The sequence below is a fragment of the Crinia signifera genome, chromosome 3, assembly GCF_055691185.1.
Source record: "Crinia signifera chromosome 3, ASM5569118v1, whole genome shotgun sequence".
NCBI lineage: Eukaryota > Metazoa > Chordata > Amphibia > Anura > Myobatrachidae > Crinia > Crinia signifera.
Window position 1 is genome coordinate 171,234,715 of NC_139219.1, and position 11,727 is coordinate 171,246,441.

Consider the following 11,727-nt stretch of genomic DNA (forward strand, 5'->3'; position numbering starts at 1 on the left):
AGGGGAACGGAGTTCCACCACCTCCCCAGGACCACTTTAAGCCCTGCTAATACCAGAGCCAGATTCTCACAGACACACACATATATAAGCCCAAGGGTTCATGTAGACATTATACATATGTGCAGCACTATATACTGCTACATGCAGCCATAAAGCCAGGTATATTCAGGGCTGCTGAGAGGGGGGGGAGCAGGTACTAATTACCCGGGCTCAGGCTTGCTGGAGGGGCCACGAATCACTGCAGTGGAGCCTGCCATTCGAAAACAGCTCTCATAGTTGCTCATACAGGATATTACTCATGGGTCTTGTAGCTACCTCAGTTTGGGCATCTTCTTGTTGGGACTGTAGAAAACAATAAACAAAGAAAAAATGTAAGCATCACAAAAGTTCAATTAATGGGCCTAATTTATACCCCTTTCACATCGCACTTTTAAAACGGTATATTGCCGTTTTTTTCCCTTTTTAAAACGTTTAAGGGTGCACTGTGAATGCACCACAGGCAATTTACCGTTTTAAATTAACTGGCATTTCGAACCGTGTAAAAAGCAGAGTCCTACACGGTTCCTTGCCGTTTTTTGTGCAATGTGAATGTGTGCAGTTTGTCTGAAACGGTATTTCAGGCAAACAACACAAGCACAAGCACTGATAGCGCCCCCCCCCCCCCCCGGACAATTTTGCAGCTGCCCCCCCCCCCCGTTAAAAGACCTCCCCGGGACTAGCACCAGGCGTCACATTGTGTCATACTCATGTTGGCAGCTGTGTCATACCCTGTTGGCAGCTTATGTCTCCCCCGTGTTCAGGCCATATTCCCGCTGCTGCTTCTGATGTCTCCCGTTAAAAGACCTCCCCGGGACTAGCACCAGGCGTCACCTTGTGTCATACTCATGTTGGCAGCTGTGTCATACCCTGTTGGCAGCTTATGTCTCCCCCGTGTTCAGGCCATATTCCCGCTGCTGCTTCTGATGTCTCCCGTTAAAAGACCTCCCCGGGAGCTGGCAGGGGGGTCCGTGCGGCGCGGAGGTACCTGCGCCGCCTAGTATGATGCTGCCGGGGTCCCTGCAGTGAAGTGGAAATAATCGCGCTATCTCCAGCGGAGATAGCGCGTTATTTCCACTTCACTGCAGGGACCCCGGCAGCATCATACTCAGCGCCGCAGGCGCAGGGACCTCCAGGCTCTCCCTTAACAGGTACCTCCGCGCCGCACGGACGAGCACCGGGGATGGCGCTGATCAGTGCATTACACTCTGCATTGAAACGTGTTCAGAATGAAACGTTTCAACTGCAATGTGTAATGACACTGAACCTGCATTTAAAACGTTAATCTGGCCACTATTAAGGCTCTGACCCGTTTTAATTACCGGTTTAAAATACCGGTTTTTAAAACGGGTCTGCGATGTGAAAGTGGTATTAGAGTTGATTGCAAATGCAAACTCTTTTTCTAATGGACAAAACCATGCTGCACTGCAGGTAGGGCAAATGGAACATGTGCAGAGGCATTTAGATTTGGGTGGGGTGTGTTCAAACTAAATTGCAGTTTACAAGTAGAGCAGTTAGTATTTACCCTGCACAGAAACAAAATAACAAAATCTAATGGTGTGTACACACGGTGAGAGCTCCTTGCTATTAGATTTAAGATTTGAGTGCTAGGCAATCTTTGCTATCTCTGTACTATCTACATACAATTCATACAATCTACATTTGATTTGCACTATATAGTCATTGCAGCCCTGTCTAGCTGAGTTTCGATTTGTGCTGTCACCGGAGCACGCATCGGGATCGCAAGGTAAAACTACTGTGCAATCATCATGCGATCTGCATTCGATTTTGACTATATAGTCAAAATCTAATGTCAAATCTCACCGTGTGTACACAGCATAACTCTCTGCACATTTGCCCCACCTGTAGTGGACATGGTTTTGCCAATTTGAGAAAGATTTAGCATTTTGCGATCAACTCTGAGTCAGGCCCAATGTATACAATACGTGATTGTAAACTGTACTACTAATGAAAGAACAGCAATATCAACAAATCCCTGCTTGTGGTTACCACCCTCTAATGCTAATTCGAATGATGCAACAGATACATATGCATTTTAGCACAATGCACCTTATCATTAGCAAGGCAACATTTGTTTAATATTGAGCAATGTACCGATAAAATTGCAAATCACATAGGTTAGCACTGCACAGAACTTTTAGTAACGTTAATGCAAGGGAACTTACTGTTACTGAATAGGGCAGGTTTGTCTCCCTGGGTCTGTGGCTGGGACTCCTGGCTCTGCGATAGTGGTGTCACATCTACATCAGTGTTCAGTTCCATGATGGTGGCAAATGAGTCTGTATAATCATCGGTATCATCAACGAAGATCTGCGATGACGCCAGTCTCTGCTGGCTGCAATCAAGAGTTGATTAAGGCATGCCTATCGGTGTTGCAGACAGTGTGCCAGTATTACTGGATGAAGATGTTGCATAGTGCCCAAAAATGGTACTGCATAAATAATGTAAGGGCCACTCCATCCTTCCCACACCACTGCAATTGTGATAGTGGTTATGGACCTTTGTATTCTGTTTCTTATAGGACTTAAGTTTGTTAAGAAATTGCTGTTGTGTTCACAATACTCCTGCTGGACAGGATCTTTGCAGTGTTGCCATAGATCATGGCATCCTTAACAGTGCTTGTCATTTAGGATTTTATTTCCTCCTCTTCTCTCTCATGTAATAGCGCCCAGACCTCATCCTTCCAGTGACACATGATCTCAAACAAAATGGTACTCTCACCACTGGCATTGGCACTGGCACTGTTCCCCTCAAACCACTGGTATTCTTATCTTCCATCCTCTGCACTCATCCCCACATTCACTCTGACCAATGGCACTGGCACTTTTCTCCACCCTCTGGAACTGCAGCTTTTCTCCTCAGCCCAACTGTGTGTATACATCTGGATCGCCTCCCTCCTACACTGGCATCATCATGCATTAGGCAGCAATGTCTGCCCAACAAGAAGCTTCTATGTGCATCCCAGAAGTAAATTTCCCGGTTGCACCATTCAGATTTAATTTGGGTTGTCTACTCGGAGTGAAATTGGCAGGTTGGTTCCTTTCATACAAATGAGTTTGGCCAAGCGCCAAAAACCTGGGATTCTCACTATGGGGCCCATTTATCATTCAATATTTGTGGCCAAAACCCCAAAAACCCGAATTTATAAGGAGGGACCGCAGCAGGAATCTCCAATCCCTGCTGCAATCCCTCCTGCACAACCAACGGCCGCATCCCCCATAGTTTACTATGAGAGATGCAAAGCGGCCCGATGTAACAACGTTGGGCAGCTTCGCTTCGTGTGCCTGGGCTACAGACATTTTAGATGGTGGTAGCCCATTTTAGCCTATGGACTACAATGCAGCTGGGGCAGTGCGGTCAGCAGGGTCATCCCTAACCACACATGTGCAGATGCAGATCCCCCCAGCGCCTGGCTCAGCACATTGGAGCCCTGTCCCTGCGTTTGGGGAATAATACATACCGGCAATAAGAGGATAGCATTTTACAATGTGATCCTGGGCAGTAATATGCCACCCAGATCGCATTGTAAATGCGATCCTTCATAAATGGACCCCTAAGCCAAAAAGCAGTATATATTGTAGTGTATCCTGTGCGCTCCATATATGTAATATGTGATTATTTTTTTTAATAGCACTATTATGGTTTACTTTGTTTTGCATATTTTTATATAATATAATATTGTATTATTGTATAATAGCAATTAACTTGGAGCATGTCATATGGGCCCTTATTCTGATCGGTGCGGCCAGGACCGTGCGTGTGAAACCCCGCCTTCCATACGGATCGCCAACTCCGTCCGTATGCGGTAAGAAGCTGGCCGAACGGACCGCACGTGTATTTTTCACGGAATACGCCTCCTCCATCTAAGGGAACCTCCCCCATCATTCGATGGTCGCAGACCATCGAATGCAGGACCGAGTGCTCCACCAGCAACCGCAACCTCAGACCACACGGACATTTTTCCGTGCAAAAGCAGGGATCTGGGCGGGCAGCTGACATCCGGCGATGTCATATGTCCGCCCCCTACACGTGCGTCACGGCCGCATTACCATACGTACGCCCAGCGTTTTCATGGGAACTCCCATGAAACGCGGGGCGTATGCATATGGTAATGAGCCCAAATAGCCCTTCACGCCCCTCTCCACCCCCTGTTCGGAGTGTTCACATATCATGCGGGATTTGGCCGTACGCCCCGCTCGCACATGCGCAGAGACGCCTCTGCACATGCGCAGACACAAAACATCGGCGGGCGAACGCACGCGGATATTACCGCACCGATCAGAATAAGGGCCATGATGGTCAATGACCATCATAAAAATGAGAATAGATTGCTCTCCCACAATCCCAACTCTACATGCTAAAACACATATTCCCGACTTGCTCAGCAGCCATTTTCTTGTTTTCTTTTTTTACAGAAATCATTTTTATGTGATCTGTGTGCTATTAATCAATCAATCTGCAGAGCTTCAATTTTCATTCCTTTCTGTTCGCATCATTCAGTTGCACCATTGTAGCTAAAACAATTGTAAATCTGTCTCTTTTCTTCTTTCAAAGACCTCTGAAATTGTATATGGCCCAGCTTTTATTACACACCCTTAAGCTGCCACAATCTTGCCATCCCAGGAAAAAATGATTGTATAAAATGATGTTTATTATACATATCACATACCAGAGTAAATATACAAAAGTAAATATGAAATCGAATAAAGATGACATAGGAATATTCTGTTAATAAACAATGGAAATAAACCCAAAGTAACTTGATTCTTCCTTCTACTTACTGACCTCTGATTAGCCAAGCACATCTAGAAACTTCCTGCTTAAGTAAACGCATACTCACATTGTCATTTATTTCCTCTTTCCTCATAGCTTCATTGCTTTCTATAGGCTTTCAAAATGAGATGTTATCGTGCGTTGTTCACATAAAAGGGAACAGGCTTATATTGCATTTACTTTATAAGCAAAGGAATAAAACATCTATCCATCTTATCTCCTCATCTTTGTTTTTTGTTTGTTTTGTTTTTAATGCTGCTACGTAGCAGAAGGCTACTTCCCCTGGGAACCATGTGATTAATTCATCCAAAGAGTTTCTTTTTTGTAACTTTGCAGCATAAAAGTGTTTTTAACCGTTCAAGTCACGGGTGATTCACCCCACTGCATTAACGCTGTGTAAAATACAAATTTCATGCAACAAGGCAGCTATACAGTGTCCACATGTTATGATTATGAAGTTAGTGATTGTTTAAGAAAGCATTTCAGAATGCAGGTTAGTTACGGAAAGTGCACATTGCAAATGAGATTAGTCAGTCTCATGGCTTACGTTTCAATGAACTAACTGCTCTAAATGGTACACCTTCTTCAGTTATTCAATAAGTGCGTTCCTTTGACTCACCTACTGAAGCTTTTCTTAGGACATTTGGAGGTATGTGTCTCAATTTACCTTTGAAGTTACATGCAGGTGGTCAAATTATAAGAGATCTGTTAATTTTAGGGCCAAACAATAAGATCACTTCAGGGAACACTGTGTTTTGTTAGAGTGGATGGAAGATCAGTAGTTGGCCTCTTCCAAATGCATTTACCAATGTGTCCAATCGGATCGTTACCAATGAGCATTGTTGATTGGCGGTTATACACATCTCTGTATTATAACAACATGCAGGTAACACACTGAACATCTCCTCTGTACTGCAGAGCATTACATCTATTGTGTGGGATTGATTTGTTCTACTAGGTAACACACTGAACATCTCCTCTGTACTGCAGAGCATTACATCTATTGTGTGGGATTGATTTGTTCTACTAGGTAACACACTGAACATCTCCTCTGTACTGCAGAGCATTACATCTATTGTGTGGGATTGATTTGTTCTACTAGGTAACACACTGAACATCTCCTCTGTACTGCAGAGCATTACATCTATTGTGTGGGATTGATTTGTTCTACTAGGTAACACACTGAACATCTCCTCTGTACTGCAGAGCATTACATCTATTGTGTGGGATTGATTTGTTCTACTAGGTAACACACTGAACATCTCCTCTGTACTGCAGAGCATTACATCTATTGTGTGGGATTGATTTGTTCTACTAGGTAACACACTGAACATCTCCTCTGTACTGCAGAGCATTACATCTATTGTGTGGGATTGATTTGTTCTACTAGGTAACACACTGAACATCTCCTCTGTACTGCAGAGCATTACATCTATTGTGTGGGATTGATTTGTTCTACTAGGTAACACACTGAACATCTCCTCTGTGTACTTTACAACAGTACCTAGCCTGTGTGTAGGGGGGAATTTATTTTTATTCTAAGTGATATATAGTATCCTGGAATGCTAGTTTTGTTTTTCTAAGCCACTTTTATTGCTATGTGTTGTAGGGGGTGGGGACTGAGCGAGTGGATTCCAATTATTGGGAATTGGGAACTCATGCGTTGTTAGAGTACTTAAGTAGTCATTGCATACGGCTGTGGCCGGATAGGCTGTGGGCCGATTTTATCTGTGGGCCTAGATTGAAGTGGGCCGTTATTAAAGTGGGAAAACTGATTCATAACTACAGCGTTATACCAGCGTTAAACCAAAGTGTAACAGAAGGACAAAACAACAACGGAGAAAACCAAAGTCTGCTTTGAGTGTGTTAAATTCATTCACACAACATACTACTCCTGGCTGCTTAATCTGGCAATTCAACCATAACATCAGCATTTTACTTCTGCAAACAACTTTTACTATCACTGTTAAAGCTTGTACTGTCAGTTTTGAAAATGACCAGCTGTACCTCTAATGATCTCACCTCTCCTGTTCTTCCATTGATAGTAGGTGTCCTCTTTCTCTATATATCCTCTCTGGGTGAGCTTATGTGCTCACTCGACTTCCGCTATCACATCTATGCTGATAACACTGAAATCTACCTCTCCTCTCCTGATCTCTCTCCCTCTATCCTCACTCATATCTCCAACTGTCTCTCTGCTGTCTACTCTTGGATGACTCAGCGCTTCTTTAGACTTAAAATATCAAAGACTAAGCTGTCATCTTCCCACCCTCCTGCATAAAACCCGACCATCTCTCATCCTAACCTACTGTTTATGCCCACTTCTTCCCCTTCTGTGTCACCCCTGTCTGTCTAACCCTCCCCTTTAGAATGTAAGCTCTCACGAGCAGGGCCCTCTCTCCTCATGTGCCTTTCTTAGAATATATAAACCACTGCCACCCTGATGATTGCTTCAGTGTCCTGTCCCCTGATGCAACTATCCGTATTAACCATGTACTTGTCCTAAACTGTCTTGTACTGTAATTTGTTATGTGTTTTTGATTATAACTATGCTCTGTAAAGCGCTGCGGAATCTGTGTGCGCTATATAAGAAACTGTTAATAAATAAATAAATAAATAATAGCAGTATACTATAGTAACAATGGCATGTGAGCAGTGCCAGTTTAAGCCTTCGGGGACCCGGGGACCCGAGGCACTTTAGACAGGGGGGCCCCCTTGCACTTGTCATTACTGGCTGCAAACTGCATGGGAGAATATTACACTGTCAAAACACAGAGTAAAGGCAGTATAAACTTGGTCAATAGGTAACTGCAGGGGATATATAATATATATATATATATATAGTGTATATATATATTTATATATATATATATATATATATCCAGCGGGGGTTTGGCACTCCCTGTAACAAATAAGCAGGAGCCGGTGCCTTCACATTAGCAGATTCTAAATAGACAAAGGTACAGCACTCGTGGCCAATTTTCAAGGATCACAAGGAAAGAACGTTTCAATTTATGGAATAAATTTTCATCAGGTTACAAAACAATATCGTTCTATTTGTGAGTCACAAAAGATCGAGTTTCTTTGTTGCAGACTAAACCTAGGTATAAATCTTTTTCCAAAATAATCCCGTGGGTCAATCACTTTAATTCAGCTTCTGTCTGCACTAAGGCCCTGGTTAAGTATAATTGGGCTATTATTAATAGCGATAAATCGCTTCCCCGTACTGAGCATAGGGTTATGCCCTGTTATTCTAAAGGCTGCAGTCTTAAAGACCTGCTCGTATAAACTAATAACAGCTTTAATCCGGGTCCGATATCGCAGAAATGGCTTGGAGGGACTCAACATGGTTGTTTCAGGTGTTCCTGTACAACCTGTCAATTTATGCTCTCAGGAGATTCATTCGGACATCCTCATACAGGGAAGATGTACAGAATATGCTATAACTTGACCTGCAATTCAACTTTTGTTATATACCAATTTATTTGTCCATGTAGTCTTTCCTATATAAGAAAGACTGAAAGAAAATTTAAAGAAAGAATGTCTATGCACCGGTGCACTATTCACCAGGCATTAGCTACCGGTAGCAGTAAACATCCGGTGGCTTGACATTTTGTTGAACATAAACACCCCCTTAATAGTCAACTCCCGGTAATGCACTGCACACTTGTGCAGTCAGTGTGCCTCGGCTCCCGATGCTCAGCACCATTAATCATTGTTACATTGGTAGATAGGTGAAGCTGCAGCACTACCCCATTCCCATGCACAAAATTTAGCTAACAAAAATATACATGTTTGTTTCTTTAAAAATACATGCCAACCACAGGGGGCCCCTAGCTAGTGGGGGCCCAGGGGTACTGACCCCCTTTGCTCCTCTTTTAATCCTGCCCTGTATGTGAGATTAGTTATTGTGTGCCAGTAATATAGTGTGAAGCAGATAGTAAGCTTTTTATACATTTCTTCTGCACTTCCACAATAAATAACACTAATGTGCTTTAGGATTTGAACCCAAGACCATGTAAACTGCAAACCAGCATTCCACAGCAGTTACATAGAAACATAGAATTTGATGGCAGATAAGAACCATTTTGCCCATCTAGTCTGCCCCTTTGTATCCTTCAGGTAATCTCAACCCTTTTTAATCCTTATTTATTTGTAACGATATTCATATGCCTATCCCAAGCATGTTTAAATTGTTCTACTGTCTTAGCCTCTACCACCTCTGTTGGGAGGCTATTCCACTTAACCACTACAATTTCTGTGAAGTAATTCTTTCTAACATTTCCCCTGAACCTACCTCCCTCCAGTTTCAGTGCATGTTCTTGTGTTCTATTACTTCCTTGTTGTAGGTTCAGATTTTTCTTTTGTGTAGTTGAACATCCTGCATTGCAATAGCTCTCCAACAACTTCTTTACTATGGGCAAATCCCTGATGGCGTTGGCGTATTTAAGGCAAAAAGCCATTGCACTTTTTATTGTTTTCAAATTGTTAAAAATTGATCTCAAACAATGTTGGGTTTCCAAGGCTGAAACACACATTTACTAAAAGATTATTTTAATATACATTTTTGCTAGTGTGTTTCAGTCCTTGAAACCTGAAACCCAGCCTCATTTTAGATTGATTCAATGAAAATTGACCTTTAGTAAATAAACTCTGGGGTAGTATGGATGGTGTAATGGTTAGCAATATTACCTTATAGCACTGAGCTCATGAGTTCACTTTCCATCACAGTCCTAACTGTTTATATAGTCTTCCCGTGCATGCGTGTATTTTTTGGGGTACTCTGGTTTGGCTACCAACACAAATTAACCCTAGCGTGTAATGTAAATGGGAAGATGAGATGGGCCAAGTGGTTATTAACTGCCATCAAATTCTATGGTTCTATGCTGATTATATTGTCCATCTGGAATGTGCTAAACATGCTGTTACTTACTTTAAAGGGGTCCCCCCCAGGCTTCACCCGTCCAGGGCTGAAGCCCGGGGCTGTCACCGGCGACCGTGGCCAGTGGACGCCGGCCTGATAGTGTTAATTCACACATTCCTAACATTGCTTTATAAAGGAGAACTACAAGTGCCAGCAGACCTCCCCCGCATGCTGGGACTTGGATAACCACAAGTCCCAGCATGTGGGGCATTAATGGGCCCGCTGGAACTTGTAGTCCACCTGTAAAAAGAATGTTAAAATAAAACACACACACAGAGAAGTATAACTTTATTTTACACACAAACACACACCTCACTTTTACACCAACATACTTACCAATCCAGGATCCAGTGCTGGACGCCCTTCTGCTTCTCCCTGTGCTACATAGTGGGGTTTCATTCCTCACTTTCCAATTGTCTCCTAACAGTTTCCAAAGTCCCAATTCATCAATTTTTTTAATTTAAATCAATCGATGAATTGGGACTTTGGAAACTGTTAGGAGACAATTGGAAAGTGAGGAATGAAACCGTACTAAGTAGCACATTCAGGTCATGCCCACACAGGAACAGGAAGTGATGGGGCGGACCTAAGGACAGTATAAATATGGACACCAGCAGGATACCTCCATACACCCTGAGGAAGACTTGGAAAGTCGAAACGCGTTGGTGGATTGGAGGTACCTGGGATCCTTATCTGAACCTGAAACTGGGACTGATTTGTGGAGACGACGTGAGGAGGTCTACCCAGGTCTCAACATCTGACCCCACACTAAGCTACAAACTTAGCCTTTGCATAAGGCCAGATACGGTACCAGGCTTTTTATTAAGAGTGACGTTTTTGTTTATGTACGTGTATTGATTAAAATTTACTTTTTACGCTATGAGTTTTCCCTCTATATTTTTATCTCTGAGAGAAGTGGAAGGAATTGACAAGTTGGTCTATTAAGTATGTGACCCCCGTTCTACGTGTGATTTCTGGCCTAGAAGAGGCCCATATACGGTACGGGCATCTCACCATTATATATATAAATATACCTATACCACGTATTCTGCACCATGAGATTTTTTTCTGTTTTCTTCTGAGGTAAAAAAAACATCCAATTGATGAAATAGGAAATCCTAAACCCATTAAGTATTATCAAAGGATAAGCATATTTGCTCCAATAGGAAGCGCGGGCCCCTACCCTTGTTTTGTACTGTGTTCTTTGTAGAAGGTGATACTACCAGGGACCTTGCTGCATCCAAGTGGAAGCGCAGAATCTTATTTTCCTTGTACTATTGTTCTAATCCTGGCTTTTTTTACCAGTTTTGCACCTCTAGGCCGCCTGCCCTGTACCTTAATTGTGACCAGTTTATTATTAATATTATTATTATTAATAATAATAATTAGTTTGCCACATGACCGAAACTCTGGCTATTTGGACTCCAACATATGAAGTGTTTGGTTCGCATTTCTATGATTGGATCAGTGATGAAAACCTAACTCTAGTTAGACTCAGGGGGCATATGTAATAGGATCCAAGTTTGTTGGAATCCGGTCCACCCGCAATTTAATAGGCAAAGTCCCACGACCTAAGGAAAGCCAGTGAAAGCACTGGTTTTCTATGCAGGCGATAGCGACATGTGGGACCGTGCATCGCTATCGCTATTGGGCATACACATACCCTAAGACTGGGTACCACTGCTCTGGGAGAGATCAGATCCCTTATTGTCTTCTTACAAAGATTGTCTCAGCTTTTCCTTCTGATTTTTGATGATCCAGGGATATTTACTTTAGCTTCTGCAGATATACTCCACCAGCGACAAGGTTAAAATACTGGATGAGATGGAATGAATAAGCTCTTTTAAAAATGTTTAAATGGGTTATCAGGCATAGGAAGACCTAATTACTTTGTGTACCAAGGTAAATCTACAATTCAAGGAACAGGCAATAGAGAATGGATGATCTTCATATTTAATTTGCCACTCGGTAGT

At 42.7% G+C, this 11,727-nt stretch overlaps 1 long non-coding RNA gene across 1 annotated transcript; it reads right to left on the reverse strand.

Moving 5' to 3' along the window:
* Window positions 1-214: 214 nt before the first annotated feature.
* On the reverse strand, window positions 215-4,969 carry LOC146062614 (uncharacterized). The gene is made up of 3 exons (XR_014471420.1): window positions 4,898-4,969; window positions 2,223-2,420; window positions 215-342 (listed from the first exon to the last, which is right to left on the reverse strand). It is a non-coding gene; the product is annotated as an uncharacterized LOC146062614 (long non-coding RNA).
* Between the last annotated feature and the right edge of the window lie 6,758 nt (window positions 4,970-11,727).